The sequence below is a fragment of the Phalangium opilio genome, unplaced genomic scaffold, assembly GCF_054372755.1.
Source record: "Phalangium opilio isolate 3A_F unplaced genomic scaffold, DU_Popi_V2 ptg000095l_1, whole genome shotgun sequence".
In the NCBI taxonomy this organism is placed as follows: Eukaryota; Metazoa; Arthropoda; class Arachnida; order Opiliones; family Phalangiidae; genus Phalangium; species Phalangium opilio.
The window spans coordinates 3,540,052-3,560,619 of NW_028324200.1; the positions used below are offsets into that span (position 1 = coordinate 3,540,052).

At 36.8% G+C, this 20,568-nt stretch overlaps 18 non-coding genes and 25 pseudogenes across 18 annotated transcripts; all 43 read left to right on the forward strand.

The window, feature by feature from the left end:
- Positions 1-93: 93 nt before the first annotated feature.
- Positions 94-212, forward strand: LOC149636388 (5S ribosomal RNA). Its single transcript, XR_016373243.1, has one exon. It is a non-coding gene; the product is annotated as a 5S ribosomal RNA (ribosomal RNA).
- Positions 213-342: 130 nt separating this feature from the next.
- Positions 343-461, forward strand: LOC149636389 (5S ribosomal RNA; annotated as a pseudogene).
- A 131-nt stretch (positions 462-592) lies between these two features.
- Positions 593-711, forward strand: LOC149636390 (5S ribosomal RNA). Its single transcript, XR_016373523.1, has one exon. It is a non-coding gene; the product is annotated as a 5S ribosomal RNA (ribosomal RNA).
- A 131-nt stretch (positions 712-842) lies between these two features.
- On the forward strand, positions 843-961 carry LOC149636391 (5S ribosomal RNA; annotated as a pseudogene).
- A 131-nt stretch (positions 962-1,092) lies between these two features.
- Positions 1,093-1,211, forward strand: LOC149636392 (5S ribosomal RNA; annotated as a pseudogene).
- A 131-nt stretch (positions 1,212-1,342) lies between these two features.
- On the forward strand, positions 1,343-1,461 carry LOC149636393 (5S ribosomal RNA; annotated as a pseudogene).
- Positions 1,462-1,592: 131 nt separating this feature from the next.
- Positions 1,593-1,711, forward strand: LOC149636394 (5S ribosomal RNA). The gene has a single exon (XR_016372674.1). It is a non-coding gene; the product is annotated as a 5S ribosomal RNA (ribosomal RNA).
- A 132-nt stretch (positions 1,712-1,843) lies between these two features.
- LOC149636395 (5S ribosomal RNA) lies at positions 1,844-1,962 on the forward strand (annotated as a pseudogene).
- A 130-nt stretch (positions 1,963-2,092) lies between these two features.
- Positions 2,093-2,211, forward strand: LOC149636396 (5S ribosomal RNA; annotated as a pseudogene).
- A 130-nt stretch (positions 2,212-2,341) lies between these two features.
- LOC149636397 (5S ribosomal RNA) lies at positions 2,342-2,460 on the forward strand (annotated as a pseudogene).
- Positions 2,461-2,841: 381 nt separating this feature from the next.
- LOC149636398 (5S ribosomal RNA) lies at positions 2,842-2,960 on the forward strand. The gene has a single exon (XR_016373525.1). It is a non-coding gene; the product is annotated as a 5S ribosomal RNA (ribosomal RNA).
- A 131-nt stretch (positions 2,961-3,091) lies between these two features.
- LOC149636399 (5S ribosomal RNA) lies at positions 3,092-3,210 on the forward strand (annotated as a pseudogene).
- Positions 3,211-3,341: 131 nt separating this feature from the next.
- LOC149636400 (5S ribosomal RNA) lies at positions 3,342-3,460 on the forward strand (annotated as a pseudogene).
- Positions 3,461-3,591: 131 nt separating this feature from the next.
- LOC149636401 (5S ribosomal RNA) lies at positions 3,592-3,710 on the forward strand. Its single transcript, XR_016373562.1, has one exon. It is a non-coding gene; the product is annotated as a 5S ribosomal RNA (ribosomal RNA).
- Positions 3,711-3,841: 131 nt separating this feature from the next.
- On the forward strand, positions 3,842-3,960 carry LOC149636402 (5S ribosomal RNA; annotated as a pseudogene).
- A 131-nt stretch (positions 3,961-4,091) lies between these two features.
- Positions 4,092-4,210, forward strand: LOC149636403 (5S ribosomal RNA; annotated as a pseudogene).
- A 130-nt stretch (positions 4,211-4,340) lies between these two features.
- On the forward strand, positions 4,341-4,459 carry LOC149636404 (5S ribosomal RNA). The gene has a single exon (XR_016373244.1). It is a non-coding gene; the product is annotated as a 5S ribosomal RNA (ribosomal RNA).
- Positions 4,460-4,589: 130 nt separating this feature from the next.
- On the forward strand, positions 4,590-4,708 carry LOC149636405 (5S ribosomal RNA; annotated as a pseudogene).
- Positions 4,709-4,839: 131 nt separating this feature from the next.
- On the forward strand, positions 4,840-4,958 carry LOC149636406 (5S ribosomal RNA; annotated as a pseudogene).
- A 131-nt stretch (positions 4,959-5,089) lies between these two features.
- Positions 5,090-5,208, forward strand: LOC149636407 (5S ribosomal RNA; annotated as a pseudogene).
- Positions 5,209-5,339: 131 nt separating this feature from the next.
- On the forward strand, positions 5,340-5,458 carry LOC149636408 (5S ribosomal RNA). The gene has a single exon (XR_016373245.1). It is a non-coding gene; the product is annotated as a 5S ribosomal RNA (ribosomal RNA).
- A 130-nt stretch (positions 5,459-5,588) lies between these two features.
- On the forward strand, positions 5,589-5,707 carry LOC149636409 (5S ribosomal RNA; annotated as a pseudogene).
- Positions 5,708-5,837: 130 nt separating this feature from the next.
- Positions 5,838-5,956, forward strand: LOC149636410 (5S ribosomal RNA). The gene has a single exon (XR_016372872.1). It is a non-coding gene; the product is annotated as a 5S ribosomal RNA (ribosomal RNA).
- A 130-nt stretch (positions 5,957-6,086) lies between these two features.
- Positions 6,087-6,205, forward strand: LOC149636411 (5S ribosomal RNA). Its single transcript, XR_016373354.1, has one exon. It is a non-coding gene; the product is annotated as a 5S ribosomal RNA (ribosomal RNA).
- A 131-nt stretch (positions 6,206-6,336) lies between these two features.
- On the forward strand, positions 6,337-6,455 carry LOC149636412 (5S ribosomal RNA; annotated as a pseudogene).
- Positions 6,456-6,586: 131 nt separating this feature from the next.
- On the forward strand, positions 6,587-6,705 carry LOC149636413 (5S ribosomal RNA). Its single transcript, XR_016373365.1, has one exon. It is a non-coding gene; the product is annotated as a 5S ribosomal RNA (ribosomal RNA).
- A 130-nt stretch (positions 6,706-6,835) lies between these two features.
- On the forward strand, positions 6,836-6,954 carry LOC149636414 (5S ribosomal RNA). Its single transcript, XR_016373246.1, has one exon. It is a non-coding gene; the product is annotated as a 5S ribosomal RNA (ribosomal RNA).
- A 130-nt stretch (positions 6,955-7,084) lies between these two features.
- LOC149636415 (5S ribosomal RNA) lies at positions 7,085-7,203 on the forward strand (annotated as a pseudogene).
- A 132-nt stretch (positions 7,204-7,335) lies between these two features.
- On the forward strand, positions 7,336-7,454 carry LOC149636416 (5S ribosomal RNA). Its single transcript, XR_016373247.1, has one exon. It is a non-coding gene; the product is annotated as a 5S ribosomal RNA (ribosomal RNA).
- Positions 7,455-7,585: 131 nt separating this feature from the next.
- On the forward strand, positions 7,586-7,704 carry LOC149636417 (5S ribosomal RNA). The gene has a single exon (XR_016372528.1). It is a non-coding gene; the product is annotated as a 5S ribosomal RNA (ribosomal RNA).
- A 131-nt stretch (positions 7,705-7,835) lies between these two features.
- LOC149636418 (5S ribosomal RNA) lies at positions 7,836-7,954 on the forward strand. The gene has a single exon (XR_016372935.1). It is a non-coding gene; the product is annotated as a 5S ribosomal RNA (ribosomal RNA).
- Positions 7,955-8,085: 131 nt separating this feature from the next.
- LOC149636419 (5S ribosomal RNA) lies at positions 8,086-8,204 on the forward strand (annotated as a pseudogene).
- A 131-nt stretch (positions 8,205-8,335) lies between these two features.
- Positions 8,336-8,454, forward strand: LOC149636420 (5S ribosomal RNA; annotated as a pseudogene).
- A 131-nt stretch (positions 8,455-8,585) lies between these two features.
- On the forward strand, positions 8,586-8,704 carry LOC149636421 (5S ribosomal RNA). The gene has a single exon (XR_016373540.1). It is a non-coding gene; the product is annotated as a 5S ribosomal RNA (ribosomal RNA).
- Positions 8,705-8,842: 138 nt separating this feature from the next.
- LOC149636422 (5S ribosomal RNA) lies at positions 8,843-8,961 on the forward strand. Its single transcript, XR_016372537.1, has one exon. It is a non-coding gene; the product is annotated as a 5S ribosomal RNA (ribosomal RNA).
- Positions 8,962-9,092: 131 nt separating this feature from the next.
- Positions 9,093-9,211, forward strand: LOC149636423 (5S ribosomal RNA; annotated as a pseudogene).
- Positions 9,212-9,342: 131 nt separating this feature from the next.
- On the forward strand, positions 9,343-9,461 carry LOC149636424 (5S ribosomal RNA; annotated as a pseudogene).
- Positions 9,462-9,592: 131 nt separating this feature from the next.
- Positions 9,593-9,711, forward strand: LOC149636425 (5S ribosomal RNA). The gene has a single exon (XR_016372936.1). It is a non-coding gene; the product is annotated as a 5S ribosomal RNA (ribosomal RNA).
- A 131-nt stretch (positions 9,712-9,842) lies between these two features.
- LOC149636426 (5S ribosomal RNA) lies at positions 9,843-9,961 on the forward strand (annotated as a pseudogene).
- Positions 9,962-10,092: 131 nt separating this feature from the next.
- On the forward strand, positions 10,093-10,211 carry LOC149636427 (5S ribosomal RNA). The gene has a single exon (XR_016373248.1). It is a non-coding gene; the product is annotated as a 5S ribosomal RNA (ribosomal RNA).
- Positions 10,212-10,343: 132 nt separating this feature from the next.
- On the forward strand, positions 10,344-10,462 carry LOC149636428 (5S ribosomal RNA; annotated as a pseudogene).
- A 131-nt stretch (positions 10,463-10,593) lies between these two features.
- LOC149636429 (5S ribosomal RNA) lies at positions 10,594-10,712 on the forward strand (annotated as a pseudogene).
- Positions 10,713-10,850: 138 nt separating this feature from the next.
- On the forward strand, positions 10,851-10,969 carry LOC149636430 (5S ribosomal RNA; annotated as a pseudogene).
- Positions 10,970-20,568: the final 9,599 nt, after the last annotated feature.

A 20,568-nucleotide genomic window follows, 5' to 3' on the forward strand; every position in this document is an offset into this window, starting at 1 on the left:
TGAGAATAGCAAACAGAGTTTCTTTTTTTTCAAACATGCAGAAGGGTAATTTGTCAAATTAGTTTTAAATTCGAATAACTAACTAAAGTTCTCGGCAACGGCCATATCACGCTGAAAACACCGGTTCTCGTCCGATCACCGAAGTTAAGCAGCGTCGAGCGCAGTCAGTACTTGGGAGGGAGACCACTTAGGAACACTGCGTGCCGTTGTCTTTTACAGTGTATTTTCCTTTTTAAAATCCACCAGATATGAGAAAAGCAAACAGAGTTTCTTTTTTTTCCAACATGCAGAAGGGTAATTTGTCAAATTAGTTTTAAATTCGAATAACTAAGTAAAGTTCTCGGCAACGGCCATATCACGCTGAAAACACCGGTTCTCGTCCGATCACCGAAATTAAGCAGAGTCAAGCGCAGTCAGTACTTGGGAGGGAGACCACTTAGGAACACTGCGCGCCGTTGTCTTTTACAGTGTAGTTTCCTTTTTTAAAATCCACCAGATATGAGAAAAGCAAACAGACTTTCTTTTTTTTCAAACATGCAGAAGGGTTATTTGTCAAATTAGTTTTACATTCGAATAACTAACTAAAGTTCTCGGCAACGGCCATATCACGCTGAAAACACCGGTTCTCGTCCGATCACCGAAGTTAAGCAGCGTCGAGCGCAGTCAGTACTTGGGAGGGAGACCACTTAGGAACACTGCGCGCCGTTGTCTTTTACAGTGTAGTTTCCTTTTTTAAAATCCACCAGATATGAGAAAAGCAAACAGAGTTTCTTATCTTTCAAACATGAAGAAGGGTAATTTGTCAAATTAGTATTAAATTCGAATAACTAACTAAAGTTCTCGGCAACGGCCATATCACGCTGAAAACACCGGTTCTCGTCCGATCACCGAAATTAAGCAGCGTCAAGCGCAGTCAGTACTTGGGAGGGAGACCACTTAGGAACACTGCGTGCCGTTGTCTTTTACAGTTTAGTTTCCTTTTTTAAAATACACCAGATATGAGAAAAGCAAACAGAGTTTCTTATCTTTCAAACATGCAGAAGGGTAATTTGTCAAATTAGTTTTAAATTCGAATAACTAACTAAAGATCTCGGCGACGGCCATATCACGCTGAAAACACCGGTTCTCGTCCTATCACCGAAATTAAGCAGCGTTGAGCGCAGTCAGTACTTGGGAGGGAGACCACTTAGGAACACTGCGTGCCATTGTCTTTTACAGTTTAGTTTCCTTTTTTAAAATCCACCAGATATGAGAAAAGCAAACAGAGTTTCTTATCTTTCAAACATGCAGAAGGGTAATTTGTCAAATTAGTTTTAAATTCGAATAACTAACTAAAGATCTCGGCGACGGCCATATCACGCTGAAAACACCGGTTCTCGTCCGATCACCGAAATTAAGCAGCGTTGAGCGCAGTCAGTACTTGGGAGGGAGACCACTTAGGAACACTGCGTGCCATTGTCTTTTACAGTTTAGTTTCCTTTTTTAAAATCCACCAGATATGAGAAAAGCAAACAGAGTTTCTTATCTTTCAAACATGCAGAAGGGTAATTTGTCAAATTAGTTTTAAATTTGAATAACTAACTAAAGTTCTCGGCAACGGCCATATCACGCTGAAAATACCGGTTCTCGTCCGATCACCGAAGTTAAGCAGCGTCGAGCGCAGTCAGTACTTGGGAGGGAGACCACTTAGGAACACTGCGTGCCGTTGTTTTTTACAGTGTAGTTTCCTTTTTTAAAATCCACAAGATATGAGAAAAGCAAACAGAGTTTCTTTTTTTTTCCAACATGCAGAAGGGTAATTTGTCAAATTAGTTTTAAATTCGAATAACTAAGTAAAGTTCTCGGCAACGGCCATATCACGCTGAAAACACCGGTTCTCGTCCGATCACCGAAATTAAGCAGCGTCAAGCGCAGTCAGTACTTGGGAGGGAGACCACTTAGGAACACTGCGTGCCGTTGTCTTTTACAGTTTAGTTTCCTTTTTTATAATCCACCAGATATGAGAAAAGCAAACAGAGTTTCTTTTTTTCAAACATGCAGAAGGGTAATTTGTCAAATTAGTTTTAAATTCGAATAACTAACTAAAGATCTCGGCGACGACAATATCACGCTGAAAACACCGGTTCTCGTCCGATCACCGAAATTAAGCAGCGTCAAGCGAAGTCAGTACTTGGGAGGGAGAACAATTAGGAACACTGCGTGCCGTTGTCTTTTACAGTGTATTTTCCTTTTTAAAATCCACCAGATATGAGAAAAGCAAACAGAGTTTCTTTTTTTTCAAACATGCAGAAGGGTTATTTGTCAAATTAGTTTTACATTCGAATAACTAACTAAAGTTCTCGGCAACGGCCATATCACGCTGAAAACACCGGTTCTCGTCCGATCACCGAAATTAAGCAGCGTCAAGCGCAGTCAGTACTTGGGAGGGAGACCACTTAGGAACACTGCGTGCCGTTGTCTTTTACAGTTTAGTTTCCTTTTTTATAATCCACCAGATATGAGAAAAGCAAACAGAGTTTCTTTTTTTTCAAACATGCAGAAGGGTAATTTGTCAAATTAGTTTTAATTTCGAATAACTAACTAAAGATCTCGGCGACGACAATATCACGCTGAAAACACCGGTTCTCGTCCGATCACCGAAATTAAGCAGCGTCAAGCGCAGTCAGTACTTGGGAGGGAGAAACATTAGGAACACTGCTAGCCGTTGTCTTTTACAGTGTATTTTCCTTTTTAAAATCCACCAGATATGAGAAAAGCAAACAGAGTTTCTTTTTTTTTCAAACATGCAGAAGGGTTATTTGTCAAATTAGTTTTACATTCGAATAACTAACTAAAGTTCTCGGCAACGGCCATATCACGCTGAAAACACCGGTTCTCGTCCGATCACCGAAGTTAAGCAGCGTCGAGCGCAGTCAGTACTTGGGAGGGAGACCACTTAGGAACACTGCGCGCCGTTGTCTTTTACAGTGTAGTTTCCTTTTTTAAAATCCACCAGATATGAGAAAAGCAAACAGAGTTTCTTATCTTTCAAACATGAAGAAGGGTAATTTGTCAAATTAGTATTAAATTCGAATAACTAACTAAATTTCTCGGCAACGGCCATATCACGCTGAAAACACCGGTTCTCGTCCGATCACCGAAATTAAGCAGCGTCGAGCGCAGTCAGTACTTGGGAGGGAGACCACTTAGGAACACTGCGTGCCATTGTCTTTTACAGTTTAGTTTCCTTTTTTAAAATCCACCAGATATGAGAAAAGCAAACAGAGTTTCTTATCTTTCAAACATGCAGAAGGGTAATTTGTCAAATTAGTTTTAAATTCGAATAACTAACTAAAGATCTCGGCGACGGCCATATCACGCTGAAAACACCGGTTCTCGTCCGATCACCGAAATTAAGCAGCGTTGAGCGCAGTCAGTACTTGGGAGGGAGACCACTTAGGAACACTGCGTGCCATTGTCTTTTACAGTTTAGTTTCCTTTTTTAAAATCCACCAGATATGAGAAAAGCAAACAGAGTTTCTTATCTTTCAAACATGCAGAAGGGTAATTTGTCAAATTAGTTTTAAATTCGAATAACTAACTAAAGTTCTCGGCAACGGCCATATCACGCTGAAAATACCGGTTCTCGTCCGATCACCGAAGTTAAGCAGCGTCGAGCGCAGTCAGTACTTGGGAGGGAGACCACTTAGGAACACTGCGTGCCGTTGTCTTTTACAGTGTAGTTTCCTTTTTTAAAATCCACCAGATATGAGAAAAGCAAACAGAGTTTCTTATCTTTCAAACATGAAGAAGGGTAATTTGTCAAATTAGTATTAAATTCGAATAACTAACTAAAGTTCTCGGCAACGGCCATATCACGCTGAAAACACCGGTTCTCGTCCGATCACCGAAATTAAGCAGCGTCAAGCGCAGTCAGTACTTGGGAGGGAGACCACTTAGGAACACTGCGTGCCGTTGTCTTTTACAGTTTAGTTTCCTTTTTTAAAATCCACCAGATATGAGAAAAGCAAACAGAGTTTCTTATCTTTCAAACATGCAGAAGGGTAATTTGTCAAATTAGTTTTAAATTCGAATAACTAACTAAAGATCTCGGCGACGGCCATATCACGCTGAAAACACCGGTTCTCGTCCGATCACCGAAATTAAGCAGCGTTGAGCGCAGTCAGTACTTGGGAGGGAGACCACTTAGGAACACTGCGTGCCATTGTCTTTTACAGTTTAGTTTCCTTTTTTAAAATCCACCAGATATGAGAAAAGCAAACAGAGTTTCATTTTTTCAAACATGCAGAAGGGTAATTTGTCAAATTAGTTTTAAATTTGAATAACTAACTAAAGTTCTCGGCAACGGCCATATCACGCTGAAAACACCGGTTCTCGTCCGATCACCGAAGTTAAGCAGCGTCGAGCGCAGTCAGTACTTGGGAGGGAGACCACTTAGGAACACTGCGTGCCGTTGTCTTTTACAGTGTAGTTTCCTTTTTTAAATCCACCAGATATGAGAAAAGCAAACAGATTTTCTTATCTTTCAAACATGAAGAAGGGTAATTTGTCAAATTAGTTTTAAATTCGAATAACTAACTAAAGATCTCGGCGACGGCCATATCACGCTGAAAACACCGGTTCTCGTCCGATCACCGAAATTAAGCAGCGTCAAGCGCAGTCAGTACTTGGGAGGGAGACCAATTAGGAACACTGCGTGCCGTTGTCTTTTACAGTGTAGTTTCCTTTTTTAAAATCCACCAGATATGAGAAAAGCAAACAGAGTTTCTTATCTTTCAAACATGAAGAAGGGTAATTTGTCAAATTAGTATTAAATTCGAATAACTAACTAAAGTTCTCGGCAACGGCCATATCACGCTGAAAACACCGGTTCTCGTCCGATCACCGAAATTAAGCAGCGTCAAGCGCAGTCAGTACTTGGGAGGGAGACCACTTAGGAACACTGCGTGCCGTTGTCTTTTACAGTTTAGTTTCCTTTTTTAAAATCCACCAGATATGAGAAAAGCAAACAGAGTTACTTATCTTTCAAACATGCAGAAGGGTAATTTGTCAAATTAGTTTTAAATTCGAATAACTAACTAAAGATCTCGGCGACGGCCATATCACGCTGAAAACACCGGTTCTCGTCCGATCACCGAAATTAAGCAGCGTTGAGCGCAGTCAGTACTTGGGAGGGAGACCACTTAGGAACACTGCGTGCCATTGTCTTTTACAGTTTAGTTTCCTTTTTTAAAATCCACCAGATATGAGAAAAGCAAACAGAGTTTCATTTTTTTCAAACATGCAGAAGGGTAATTTGTCAAATTAGTTTTAAATTTGAATAACTAACTAAAGTTCTCGGCAACGGCCATATCACGCTGAAAACACCGGTTCTCGTCCGATCACCGAAGTTAAGCAGCGTCGAGCGCAGTCAGTACTTGGGAGGGAGACCACTTAGGAACACTGCGTGCCGTTGTCTTTTACAGTGTAGTTTCCTTTTTTAAATCCACCAGATATGAGAAAAGCAAACAGATTTTCTTATCTTTCAAACATGAAGAAGGGTAATTTGTCAAATTAGTTTTAAATTCGAATAACTAACTAAAGATCTCGGCGACGGCCATATCACGCTGAAAACACCGGTTCTCGTCCGATCACCGAAATTAAGCAGCGTCAAGCGCAGTCAGTACTTGGGAGGGAGACCAATTAGGAACACTGCGTGCCGTTGTCTTTTACAGTGTAGTTTCCTTTTTTAAAATCCACCAGATATGAGAAAAGCAAACAGAGTTTCTTTTTTTCAAACATGCAGAAGGGTAATTTGTAAAATTAGTTTTAAATTCGAATAACTAACTAAAGTTCTCGGCAACGGCCATATCACGCTGAAAACACCGGTTCTCGTCCGATCACCGAAGTTAAGCAGCGTAGAGCGCAGTCAGTACTTGGGAGGGAGACCACTTAGGAACACTGCGTGCCATTGACTTTTACAGTTTAGTTTCCTTTTTAAAATCCACCAGATATGAGAAAAGCAAACAGATTTTCTTTTTTTTCAAACATGCAGAAGGGTAATTTGTCAAATTAGTTTTAAATTTGAATAACTAACTAAAGCTCTGGGCAACGGCCATATCACGCTGAAAACACCGGTTCTCGTCCGATCACCGAAGTTAAGCAGCGTAGAGCGCAGTCAGTACTTGGGAGGGAGACCACTTAGGAACACTGCGTGCCGTTGTCTTTTACAGTTTAGTTTCCTTTTTTATAATCCACCAGATATGAGAAAAGCAAACAGAGTTTCTTTTTTTTCAAACATGCAGAAGGGTAATTTGTCAAATTAGTTTTAAATTTGAATAACTAACTAAAGTTCTCGGCAACGGCCATATCACGCAGAAAACACCGGTTCTCGTCCGATCACCGAAATTAAGCAGCGTCAAGCGCAGTCAGTACTTGGGAGGGAGACCACTTAGGAACACTGCGTGCCGTTGTCTTTTACAGTTTAGTTTCCTTTTTTATAATCCACCAGATATGAGAAAAGCAAACAGAGTTTCTTTTTTTTCAAACATGCAGAAGGGTAATTTGTCAAATTAGTTTTAAATTTGAATAACTAACTAAAGCTCTCGGCAACGGCCATATCACGCTGAAAACACCGGTTCTCGTCCGATCACCGAAGTTAAGCAGCGTAGAGCGCAGTCAGTACTTGGGAGGGAGACCACTTAGGAACACTGCGTGCCGTTGTCTTTTACAGTTTAGTTTCCTTTTTTATAATCCACCAGATATGAGAAAAGCAAACAGAGTTTCTTTTTTTCAAACATGCAGAAGGGTAATTTGTCAAATTAATTTTAAATTTGAATAACTAACTAAAGTTCTCGGCAACGGCCATATCACGCTGAAAACACCGGTTCTCGTCCGATCACCGAAGTTAAGCAGCGTCGAGCGCAGTCAGTACTTGGGAGGGAGACCACTTAGGAACACTGCGTGCCGTTGTCTTTTACAGTGTAGTTTCCTTTTTTAAAATCCACCAGATATGAGAAAAGCAAACAGAGTTTCTTTTTTTCAAACATGCAGAAGGGTAATTTGTCAAATTAGTTTTAAATTCGAATAACTAACTAAAGATCTCGGCGACGACAATATCACGCTGAAAACACCGGTTCTCGTCCGATCACCGAAATTAAGCAGCGTCAAGCGCAGTCAGTACTTGGGAGGGAGAACAATTAGGAACACTGCGTGCCGTTGTCTTTTACAGTGTATTTTCCTTTTTTAAAATCCACCAGATATGAGAAAAGCAAACAGAGTTTCTTTTTTTTTCAAACATGCAGAAGGGTTATTTGTCAAATTAGTTTTACATTCGAATAAATAACTAAAGTTCTCGGCAACGGCCATATCACGCTGAAAACACCGGTTCTCGTCCGATCACCGAAGTTAAGCAGCGTCGAGCGCAGTCAGTACTTGGGAGGGAGACCACTTAGGAACACTGCGTGCCGTTGTCTTTTACAGTGTCGTTTCCTTTTTTAAAATCCACCAGATGTGAGAAAAGCAAACAGAGTTTCTTATCTTTCAAACATGCGGAAGGGTAATTTGTCAAATTAGTTTTAAATTCGAATAACTAACTAAAGATCTCGGTGACGGCCATATCACGCTGAAAACACCGGTTCTCGTCCGATCACCGAAGTTAAGCAGCGTCGAGCGCAGTCAGTACTTGGGAGGGAGACCACTTAGGAACACTGCGTGCCGTTGTCTTTTACAGTGTAGTTTCCTTTTTTAAAATCCACCAGATATTAGAACAGCAAACAGAGTTTCTTTTTTTTCAAACATGCAGAAGGGTAATTTGTCAAATTAGTTTTAAATTCGAATAACTAACCACAGTTCTCGGCAACGGCCATATCACGCTGAAAACACCGGTTCTCGTCCGATCACCGAAGTTAAGCAGCGTCAAGCGCAGTCAGTACTTGGGAGGGAGACCAATTAGGAACACTGCGTGCCGTTGTCTTTTACAGTGTAGTTTCCTTTTTTAAAATCCACCAGATATGAGAAAAGCAAACAGAGTTTCTTTTTTTTCAAACATGCAGAAGGGTAATTTGTCAAATTAGTTTTAAATTCGAATAACTAACTAAAGATCTCGGCGACGGCCATATCACGCTGAAAACACCGGTTCTCGTCCGATCACCGAAATTAAGCAGCGTCAAGCGCAGTCAGTACTTGGGAGGGAGACCAATTAGGAACACTGCGTGCCGTTGTCTTTTACAGTGTAGTTTCCTTTTTTAAAATCCACCAGATATGAGAAAAGCAAACAGAGTTTCTATTTTTTCAAACATGCAGAAGGGTAATATGTCAAATTAGTTTTAAATTGGAATAACTAACTAAAGATCTCGGCGACGACAATATCACGCTGAAAACACCGGTTCTCGTCCGATCACCGAAATTAAGCAGCGTCAAGCGCAGTCAGTACTTGGGAGGGAGAACAAATAGGAACACTGCGTGCCGTTGTCTTTTACAGTGTATTTTCCTTTTTTAAAATCCACCAGATATGAGAAAAGCAAACAGAGTTTCTTTTTTTTCAAACATGCAGAAGGGTTATTTGTCAAATTAGTTTTACATTCGAATAACTAACTAAAGTTCTCGGCAACGGCAATATCACGCTGAAAACACCGGTTCTCGTCCGATCACCGAAGTTAAGCAGCGTCGAGCGCAGTCAGTACTTGGGAGGGAGACCACTTAGGAACACTGCGTGCCGTTGTCTTTTACAGTGTCGTTTCCTTTTTTAAAATCCACCAGATATGAGAAAAGCAAACAGAGTTTCTTTTTTTATTGTTTGAAAAAATGCAGAAGGGTAATTTGTCAAATTAGTTTTAAATTCGAATAACTAACTAAAGATCTCGGCGACGGCCATATCACGCTGAAAACACCGGTTCTCGTACGATCACCGAAGTTAAGCAGCGTCGAGCGCAGTCAGTACTTGGGAGGGAGACCACTTAGGAACACTGCGTGCCGTTGTCTTTTACAGTGTAGTTTCCTTTTTTAAAATCCACCAGATATTAGAACAGCAAACAGAGTTTCTTTTTTTTCAAACATGCAGAAGGGCAATTTGTCAAATTAGTTTTAAATTCGAATAACTAACCACAGTTCTCGGCAACGGCCATATCACGCTGAAAACACCGGTTCTCGTCCGAGCACCGAAGTTAAGCAGCGTCAAGCGCAGTCAGTACTTGGGAGGGAGACCAATTAGGAACACTGCGTGCCGTTGTCTTTTACAGTGTAGTTTCCTTTTTTAAAATCCACCAGATGTGAGAAAAGCAAACAGAGTTTCTTATCTTTCAAACATGCGGAAGGGTAATTTGTCAAATTAGTTTTAAATTCGAATAACTAACTAAAGATCTCGGTGACGGCCATATCACGCTGAAAACACCGGTTCTCGTACGATCACCGAAGTTAAGCAGCATCGAGCGCAATCAGTACTTGGGAGGGAGACCACTTAGGAACACTGCGTGCCGTTGTCTTTTACAGTGTAGTTTCCTTTTTTAAAATCCACCAGATATTAGAACAGCAAACAGAGTTTCTTTTTTTTCAAACATGCAGAAGGGTAATTTGTCAAATTAGTTTTAAATTCGAATAACTAACCACAGTTCTCGGCAACGGCCATATCACGCTGAAAACACCGGTTCTCGTCCGATCACCGAAGTTAAGCAGCGTCAAGCGCAGTCAGTACTTGGGAGGGAGACCAATTAGGAACACTGCGTGCCGTTGTCTTTTACAGTGTAGTTTCCTTTTTTAAAATCCACCAGATATGAGAAAAGCAAACAGAGTTTCTTTTTTTTCAAACATGCAGAAGGGTAATTTGTCAAATTAGTTTTAAATTCGAATAACTAACTAAAGATCTCGGCGACGGCCATATCACGCTGAAAACACCGGTTCTCGTCCGATCACCGAAATTAAGCAGCGTCAAGCGCAGTCAGTACTTGGGAGGGAGAACAAATAGGAACACTGCGTGCCGTTGTCTTTTACAGTGTATTTTCCTTTTTTAAAATCCACCAGATATGAGAAAAGCAAACAGAGGTTCTCTTTTTTCAAACATGCAGAAGGGTTATTTGTCAAATTAGTTTTACATTCGAATAACTAACTAAAGTTCTCGGCAACGGCCATATCACGCTGAAAACACCGGTTCTCGTCCGATCACCGAAGTTAAGCAGCGTCGAGCGCAGTCAGTACTTGGGAGGGAGACCACTTAGGAACACTGCGTGCCGTTGTCTTTTACAGTGTATTTTCCTTTTTTAAAATCCACCAGATATGAGAAAAGCAAACAGAGTTTCTTTTTTTTTCAAACATGCAGAAGGGTTATTTGTCAAATTAGTTTTACATTCGAATAACTAACTAAAGTTCTCGGCAACGGCAATATCACGCTGAAAACACCGGTTCTCGTCCGATCACCGAAGTTAAGCAGCGTCGAGCGCAGTCAGTACTTGGGAGGGAGACGACTTAGGAACACTGCGTGCCGTTGTCTTTTACAGTGTATTTTCCTTTTTTAATATCCACCAGATATGAGAAAAGCAAACAGAGTTTCTTTTTTTTCAAACATGCAGAAGGGTAATTTGTCAAATTAGTTTTAAATTCGAATAACTAACTAAAGTTCTCGGCAACGGCCATATCACGCTGAAAACACCGGTTCTCGTCCGATCACCGAAATTAAGCAGCGTCAAGCGCAGTCAGTACTTGGGAGGGCGACCAATTAGGAACACTGCGTGCCGTTGTCTTTTACAGTGTCGTTTCCTTTTTTAAAATCCACCAGATATGAGAAAAGCAAACAGAGTTTCTTTTTTTATTGTTTGAAAAAATGCAGAAGGGTAATTTGTCAAATTAGTTTTAAATTCGAATAACTAACTAAAGATCTCGGCGACGGCCATATCACGCTGAAAACACCGGTTCTCGTACGATCACCGAAGTTAAGCAGCGTCAAGCGCAGTCAGTACTTGGGAGGGAGACCAATTAGGAACACTGCGTGCCGTTGTCTTTTACAGTGTAGTTTCCTTTTTTAAAATCCACCAGATATGAGAAAAGCAAACAGAGTTTCTATTTTTTACCTCTCCGAGTGACGTATGTCACGTGAGAGGTATTACACCGGCCGTGTCTGTCTGTGTGCGTCTGTATACGATTGACAAGTGGGGATTCTGACAATCTTTTCACCCACATAGTGGGGACCCGACTTACATGTGGGGACATTTTAAAGTCCTCACATGTAAGTAATTAGATAAATGATATAATTAGACTAATTAGAGCCCAAATTAATTTTTTTAAAAAAGTCCCCACTTGTAAGGTACTTGGTCTTTTCACATTACAAGTGGGGACCATGGAAATTAACACATATCCGAGAGATGTCGCCAGAGGTTTTCACACACCCGGGTACCCAGTTGTACGAAATGAGGACCATATGGTCTCTTCGGCGTACATGTGGGGGCTCAAAAATGGGTTTTCATTACAATAAGCACAGATAGATGTCGCTACTTTAGAAATACAAAATATACATTATTCAGCGATAACAATATAAAATCTTGTATCTCACAGACCGAACGGTGATTTTTTCATAATTTAATTACACTTGACGTACGAAAACTACTTTTCCTAATTCTTTAGGCGTCATTAAATTAACTTCGTTTAAAACATTAACTCGATTTAAAAAACTGTATGTCCCCAGATGTACATTAAAAAGATGGCCAAGTTCCCCACATTTTAAAATGGGACTAACGTTACATATAATGTAAATTTCATCATAATTATCAATATTTTAATTAAAAAAAAGTGAATTAAAATGAATCTTGAAAACATGTATATTAACGACCCCACTTGTCCGTTGAAATGACAGCGAAGGTCCCCACTTGTAAAATTTTCTAGTTTAAAAAAATATCTTCAAATATTTGAAGGAACCGTAAAGATCCTATTTCTAAAATTTCATCATAATAATCTACATTTTAATTACAAAAGTATAATATACATGTATTTAGAAAATGTGTGTATAAAAGACCCCACTTGTCTGTTGAAATGACAGCCAAGGTCCCCACTTGTAAATTTATCGAGTGTGAAAAATTATCTTGAAATACTTGATGTAACCATATAGGCTTTGACACTAATTCAAAATCTAAAAATTTATACATAAATGTCCCCAGATATATGGTAGGAAGACGGTTTAGGTCCCCACTTGTAAACCTGAAATTGGCTCAAAACTTAAAAGTTAAGCTAGAAATAGGACTGATTACATAAATTTCATTCTGATAATCAATATTTTAACTATAAAATTATAATATACATGAAATTTGAAAATGTGTGTTTAAAAGACCCCACTTGTCTGTTGAAATGACGGTGAAGGTCCCCACTTGTAAATTTATCGAGTGTGAAAAATGAAATTGAAATACTTGATTGAACCATATAGGCTTAGACACTAATTTAAAACCTAATAATTTATACACAAATGTCCCCAGATATAAGGTTGGAAGACTGTTTAGGTCCCCACTTGTAAACCTGAAATCAGCTCAAAACTTAAGTGTTAAGCCTTTCAAAGGTCCGATTACCTAAATTTCATTATAATAATCAATATTTAAACTATAAAATTAAAATATACATGAAATTAGAAAATGTGTGTTTAAAAGACCCCACTTGTCTGTTGAAATGACGGTGAAGGTCCCCACTTGTAAATTTATCGAGTGTGAAAAATGAAATTGAAATACTTGATTGAACCATATAGGCTTAGACACTAATTTAAAACCTAATAATTTATACACAAATGTCCCCAGATATAAGGTTGGAAGACTGTTTAGGTCCCCACTTGTAAACCTGAAATTAGCTCAAAACTTAAGTGTTAAGCTAGAAATAGGACTGATTACTTAAATTTCATTCTGATAATCAATATTTAAACTATAAAATTAAAATATACATGAAATTAGAAAATGTGTGTTTAAAAGACCCCACTTGTCTGTTGAAATGACGGTGAAGGTCCCCACTTGTAAATTTATCGAGTGTGAAAAATGAAATTGAAATACCTGATGGAAATATATAGGCTTTGACACTAATTTAAAACCTAATAATTTATACACAAATGTCCCCAGATATAAGGTTGGAAGACTGTTTAGGTCCCCACTTGTAAACCTGAAATCAGCTCAAAACTTAAGTGTTAAGCCTTTCAAAGGTCCGATTACCTAAATATCATTATAATAATCAATATTTAAACTATAAAATTAAAATATACATGAAATTAGAAAATTTGTGTTTAAAAGACCCCACTTGTCTGTTGAAATGACGGTGAAGGTCCCCACTTGTAAATTTATCGAGTGTGAGAAATGAAATTGAAATACCTGATGGAACCATATCGGCTTCGACACTAGTACAAAATCTAATAATTTATACACAAATGTCCCCAGATATAAGGTTGGAAGACTGTTTAGGTCCCTACTTGTAAACCTGAAATTAACTCAAAACTTAAGTGTTAAGCTAGAAATAGGACTGATTACTTAAATTTCATTCTGATAATCAATATTTAAACAATAAAATTAAAATATACATGAAATTAGAAAATGTGTGTTTAAAAGACCCCACTTGTCTGTTGAAATGACTGTGAAGGTCCCCACTTGTAAATTTATCAAGTGTGAAAAATGAAATTGATATACTTGATTGAACCATATAGGCTTTGACACCAATTTAAAACCTAATAATTTATACACAAATATCCCCAGATATAAGGTTGGAAGACTGTTTAGGTCCCCACTTGTAAACCTGAAATCAGCTCAAAACTTAAGTGTTAAGCCTTTCAAAGGTCCGATTACCTAAATTTCATTATAATAATCAATATTTAAACTATAAAATTAAAATATACATGAAATTAGAAAATGTGTGTTTAAAAGACCCCACTTGTCTGTTGAAATGACGGTGAAGGTCCCCACTTGTAAATTTATCGAGTGTGAGAAATGAAATTGAAATACCTGATGGAACCATATAGGCTTCGACACTAGTACAAAATCTAATAATTTATACACAAATGTCCCCAGATATAAGGTTGGAAGACTGTTTAGGTCCCTACTTGTAAACCTGAAATTAGCTCAAAACTTAAGTGTTAAGCTAGAAATAGGACTGATTACTTAAATTTCATTCTGATAATCAATATTTAAACTATAAAATTAAAATATACATGAAATTAGAAAATGTGTGTTTAAAAGACCCCACTTGTCTGTTGAAATGACGGTGAAGGTCCCCACTTGTAAATTTATCGAGTGTGAAAAATGAAATTGAAATACTTGATTGAACCATATAGGCTTTGACACTAATTTAAAACCTAATAATTTATACACAAATGTCCCCAGATATAAGGTAGGAAGACGGTTTAGGTCCCCACTTGTAATCCTGAAATTAGCTCAAAACTTGAGTGTTAAGCTAGAAATAGGACTGATTACTTAAATTTCATTCTGATAATCAATATTTTAACTATAAAGTAATAATATACATGAAATTTGAAAATGTGTGTTTAAAAGACCCCACTTGTCAGTTGAAATGACAGTGAAGGTCCCCACTTGTAAATTTATCGAGTGTGAAAAATGAAATACTTGATGGAATCATATAGGCTTTGAAACTAATTCAAAATCTAATAGTTTATACACAAATGTCCCCAGATATAAGGTAGGAAGACGGTTTAGGTCCCCACTTGTAAACCTGAAATTAGCTCAAAACTTAATTGTTAAGCTAGAAATAGGACTGATTACTTAAATTTCATTCTGATAATCAATATTTTAACTATAACAGAAAAAGTTTCTTGTATTAGAGTGAGTTATTAAAGTCTTTGTGAGAGGAGGATTTATTTTGTTGTTTTTTTCCTGTGGATTTATAGATTTATATACTTTGTTCCAGTATTGGTTATCAGCAGTGGCTTTCAGCACAAGCAAAACTAGGTCTCTATGTAACGACGAACAAATATTTTGTTTCATTATACAGAATATCGCGTTTTAAAATCCTAAATATCAGTATTGCTTTCTTCTGATGGCAGTACGCAAAAACCTACCTCCCATAGAGACCTAGCATTGCTCGAACTGACCACCGAAGCTGGAACAGTGTATATATCGCGTCAGCTGCCGTCGGAGGTAAGGAGTAGAGCGAGGGGTTGGATATTTTGGATAAAATGTAGGGGATTTCGAAATCCAATTTGATTTCTTCGTGTATCGTTTGATTTCGTCGGATTTTGATTCATTTCAAGATTCGATAAATTCCCACGGATTTCGTCGGATTATATTTCCACGGATTTTGAGGTATTTCCTGTGATTTCCTCGTATTTTCAGATTTTTCTGTTGATTTCGTTGGATTCTGAGATTTTTTCTTGGATTTTGTGATTGTTTTAATGAATTTCGCGATGTCTTTACTGATTTTGTGATTTTTTAATGATTTTTTTATTTTGTTTTTTCTTTACTGATTTTCTGATTTCGTTACTGATTTCGGATTTTTGTAAAATTTCGAAATCAGCGAAATAAGTTTGATTTCATTCCGGATTTCTGATTTTGTTATTGATTTCTTATTTCTTAAGTTGGATTTCGTGAATGACCGACCCCTCGGAGTCGCCTATCCTATAGCGAGAAAAAAATTTCCTCACGCGTTTATGATTTCACAACAAAACGAGAGGAGAGGAGAATCTCGTCTGGTTGCCATCCATTATGACAGTGCAGAGAATGTAGGGGAGAATTATACACCTTCTGTTTTGTTCTGCCAACTACTGTTGGTTCTTTACATGTACATGAAAGAAACAGATGGAAATCGGGTTCGGGGTAGGAGTGTTGTTCAAAGACTGGTAAAAAGGAGACAGAAGTAGATTACCGTGGCGCGAAAAGTTTATTTTTGAATTTTGCCTCTGATTTCCAGAAATCTTATGGTTGAAATGTATTTATTATTATCTGGGAGAGTTTCTAATTGTGTTTGATAAGGCTAAATATGTTTAAAATTATATTAACGGCTTGTTGAAAATAAAATTTAACATAGAGTTGTAGCTTTAAGTTCATTTACTTCTGACAAGAAAATCTACGTGACGAATTGTAGGCGGATTTATATATAATGATAATGCATGAAAGGGATAAAATAGATCGGATAACAGAGACAGATAGCATCACTTGACGTGGGGCCTTTGGGACTTGGGCTAAATATATTTTTAAAAGTGGACAAGAAAATTTCACTCTTCGTTTCTCTTTGGGTACATTATGGGTTACTATACCGAAGGTTTACGAATAACTAAAAACGTGGACGTGGTCATGTGGTACACTGCAGGCTTGTGTTATGTGACTTAAGAGTCGCGTACAAGTGTCTTCATCGTTATCGGCGTTAATCTCTGTTGAAAAGGAGAATTAATTGTTGCAACTAATTGGAAGAATAGGAACTTGGCAATTCGGGCTTAACTCCGCCCCCAGCGCCATTATGGTATGTTTTTTAACAGAATGAAAGCTATATAAGCCCCTCCTCCTGGTAGGTTTTTTAGCACTACTGAAGGTAGACTAACGTTGCATGATGTAGTACTGCCAAGTCCCTATTATGGGTTTGATATAGCTTCTGGAAGGCTTCTGGTTTGTTCGCATTTATTTTGCAATTCCTTCACAACATGTTAATTTTGGACTAATTACACAAATTTAAAATAATCCTAATTAAAGTTTCGTTTAAATGGAAACTGGTTCCAAGCGTAATTTGAATTACCGCAGACATTTGTGAGATATCAAGGTTAGATTAATTACTTTTAGATGAAAACAGTGGGGAAGTTATTTTTTCTCGGTTATGACAGCTAATCCACCTTAATCCCAATCGTCTTAAGTTGGGGCTATCTCGGGATTCTTGGAGGGGATTAACTGGAAGAAAATTGAGAAATTCGTCTGTGGTATGTTACAGTAGCAGCCGACAGACGAATTTCTTCCCGTGCCTCTCCTCCACGAATCACAAGATAAGCCTATTTTCTGGCGATAGGGAATAAGGTGGATCATAAGTTAATAAGTTATTTTCCGTAAGTATGAAACTTATGCTAGAGACTTACTGAGAGCTATCGAGATGGACCCTAGAATTGAGTACACTCGGTTTTCCAGTCCATCTTTCTATTTAGTCTGTGTTAAGCCTTTGTCAACGTCACTTCAACACAAGCTCTCAGTAACCAGTGACAAACTTATGGAACATATCTTATGACCTTATGGTGGATTGAAAATATTAATTAGTAATAATTCGTATTCATAATAAATTAGGAAAATTGAAGCGTTTAAATAGTTTTTAAAGCCATAATTAATTACTTGAGACTCAATCGCAATCAGTGCCTACAGATGGAAAGTTCAAACAGAGAGCTTCGAACGGTATGAGTCGTAGGATTTAAAAGTATTGTAATAAATGCCGGCGCGATTTATCTATTATGAATAATTGAGGATCCTACCTTTATTTTCTACTATATTTTCACTCTGGAAAATCTAGATGTATGAATAGACAAAAAGGGTAGAAACACTTTGTTTCAATCGTATTTAGAAACTGTGGGTTAAATATTTAATAGGCTTCTTTTTAAGTAATTGTTCAAATTACAAGGGAGGTAAATTGAAGGAACTAAGGCAATTTTAAAGCAAAATATTTAGTGGTTACAAATAATTTTCTTTTCAAGCCATTTTTTATTTTGAAATGTCGTTAAATTTGGGAATGAAAACACCGTTATAAAGAAATTTGTTATAAATAAGTAAAACAACGTTAATAAAATACAATGCCAAACCAATTCTTCTCGAAATTTTTTGCAATATTATTCGCATTTAGCTTCTTTAAAATCTCTAGTCTTAAATTGATATGTTCTAGCATCACAGAATTAATTAAGGTTTCTCTTATTAGCCTGTAATAATGAAAAGCTTCAATAGTAGGAAGATTTTTAGGGTAATCGCGCTAGTGAAAATTGTTTGTATCTTTCAAAATCTCAAAAAAACATGAATACCTTTAATATGTTAATTTCTTGCTGAGCTGTGCTAATTAACTGGCAACTAAATAATTATAAATAGCAATTAGAAAAATGGTTTTGAACTAATTAATTAGCAATTAGGCATAAAATAGTTAAATTCAATGATAAATTAGTCATCTATTTTTCAAGTAATAAATTACAATTTCAAATTTCTAATTATTTACCTGTATAATTAAGGTCAAAAAAACTGCAAGTAACAAATAACGCCTTAAAAGTGCCCATAGACTTCCTATTCCGCCTTTGGTAATGCATTTAATGTTTTCGATAAACGGGTATGGAAGCCTAAAATGTATTATTCTCGAGAAGTGAGCCAAGCTTCGAAACTTCCGTCATGCTAAATTTTGTTTCATTTCAGAATTTTTCTTGCCACTGCTCCTAAATCGGACTCCGGATTTGTAAATCTATGGGCACTAGCCGGTCCACTACTATTAATTCAAGAAGGGAAAATCATGGAAACATCGAAATATGGGAGTTACGATTCACGAAAGAGTCATAGACTTCACTGTGAGAGAAAGAAAGGAAACATTGGACGGGATAACAATTTAGTTCCCCCTCACTACTGGTAGTGGGATGCATTCTCTCTCGTGTAGATAAAACTCGATTTTTTTACTTAAAATCGTCGAAAGAGATTAATTGAAAATCCAATCGGCTAATTAGCCAAAACAAAACCCAATTAATTTTTCAATAGATAAATTTCTTTCCGATGCATACTAATTTATTATAATTATTTCCAAATTATCTATTTTCATTTTCAAGTAGTGAAAATGCCAATTAGTTTTAATTTTAATGAGCTAACTAATTAATAAGCACAGCTCGGATTTCTTGTATCTCTTTCCCCCGAGTAAAATCTATGTTTAGCAACTATACTCAGAGTTTGAGCGGTATCTCAAGAATTCTCGGTTTGGAATTCAGCAAAATATTTTAGATATTAAATTAACTAACGTTTCATCATTTTTTTTGACTTGGGGCAAAAACTGACCTTAACTCGGACATACTTTTTTCTCTTAATTGCCCTGATATTTCGGTGCTTCAGGATAGTGTTAATGAGGGTCCACTAATTGTTTCTCCCCTAAATGGAAAATTGACTTTCTTAAAAGCAACACCGCAACCTAAAACAACGCCATTATTAAAACATTTTACTGGAAACTATTTGAACTGAGGATGGATCACCTGTAACTGAAGCTGATTTACCTTATTTTTAACAGTTTAAAGAACATAATAATTACATTCATAATCTTTATCCTTTAATTATAGCATATACTTAAGACTTTGCTCTCTCCGTTGCTTTAAATGAAGATTGAAAACTATAGCATTTCCACTTCAAATATTCTTCATATTTAATTTAAATTTCCTCAAATTTGACGAACTAGACCCTTATTTTACTTACCAAAATGTTTTAAAGGTTCAAATAAGTATTCTTTTATGTTCAACATACCAAATAATGCTTATATTCAAGTAGTTATATTTGTCTGTTTAAATGAATCAAACAATTTTATTTCTACCTAAAGAAAACCAATACCTTAACATCAGATTGCACTTTATTACCACCGATGAATTATTAATTTTATATATATTTAACTGTGATAACTATAACCAACTGTATTTTTTTATATATATATATATATATGCATTTATTACTCTTATATACAATTACTGTGAAAATTATAACCATTTGTAGTACAAGGCGGTAAACTCTGACTTTATGTAGCAAACAACAAATAAATAAAACATATGAATAATTCTTGGTGGCGTTAAAGAATAACTTTAACGGTTGCATATGTCAAGCTTAAGATTCAATGCTAATATCTGCAGGCAGTCTTGGATTTGCATGTTTTGCCAAGATTGTTTTTTTCCAAGAGCTTTCCATATTTCATAAACTGATTATCTTCAGGAATCTGAAAGATTTCAACGATATTTTCGAAGCCTTCTCGTAGATTATTTTTTACATCGATAACTGACAAGCGTAATAAATCTTATTCCTACTAAATTAAGGAAAATTGTAATCATTATTTTAATTTTATATTTTAAATATTGATTATTATAATGAAATTTAGGTAATCGGACCTTTTAAAGGCTTAACACTTAAGTTTTGAGCTGATTTCAGGTTTACAAGTGGGGACCTAAACAGTCTTCCAACCTTATATCTGGGGACATTTGTGTATAAATTATTAGGTTTTAAATTAGTGTCAAAGCCTATATATTTCCATCAGGTATTTCAATTTCATTTTTCACACTCGATATAATTACAAGTGGGGACCTTCACAGTCATTTCAACAGACAAGTGGGGTCTTTTAAACACACATTTTCTAATTTCATGTATATTTTAATTTTATAGTTTAAATATTGATTATCAGAATGAAATTTAAGTAATCAGTCCTATTTCTAGCTTAACACTTAAGTTTTGAGCTAATTTCAGGTTTACAAGTGGGGACCTAAACAGTCTTCCAACCTTATATCTGGGGACATTTGTGTAAAAATTATTAGGTTTTAAATTAGTGTCAAAGCCTATATGGTTCAATCAAGAATTTCAATTTCATTTTTCACACTCGATAAATTTACAAGTGGGGACCTTCACCGTCATTTCAACAGACAAGTGGGGTCTTTTAAACACACATTTTCTAATTTCATGT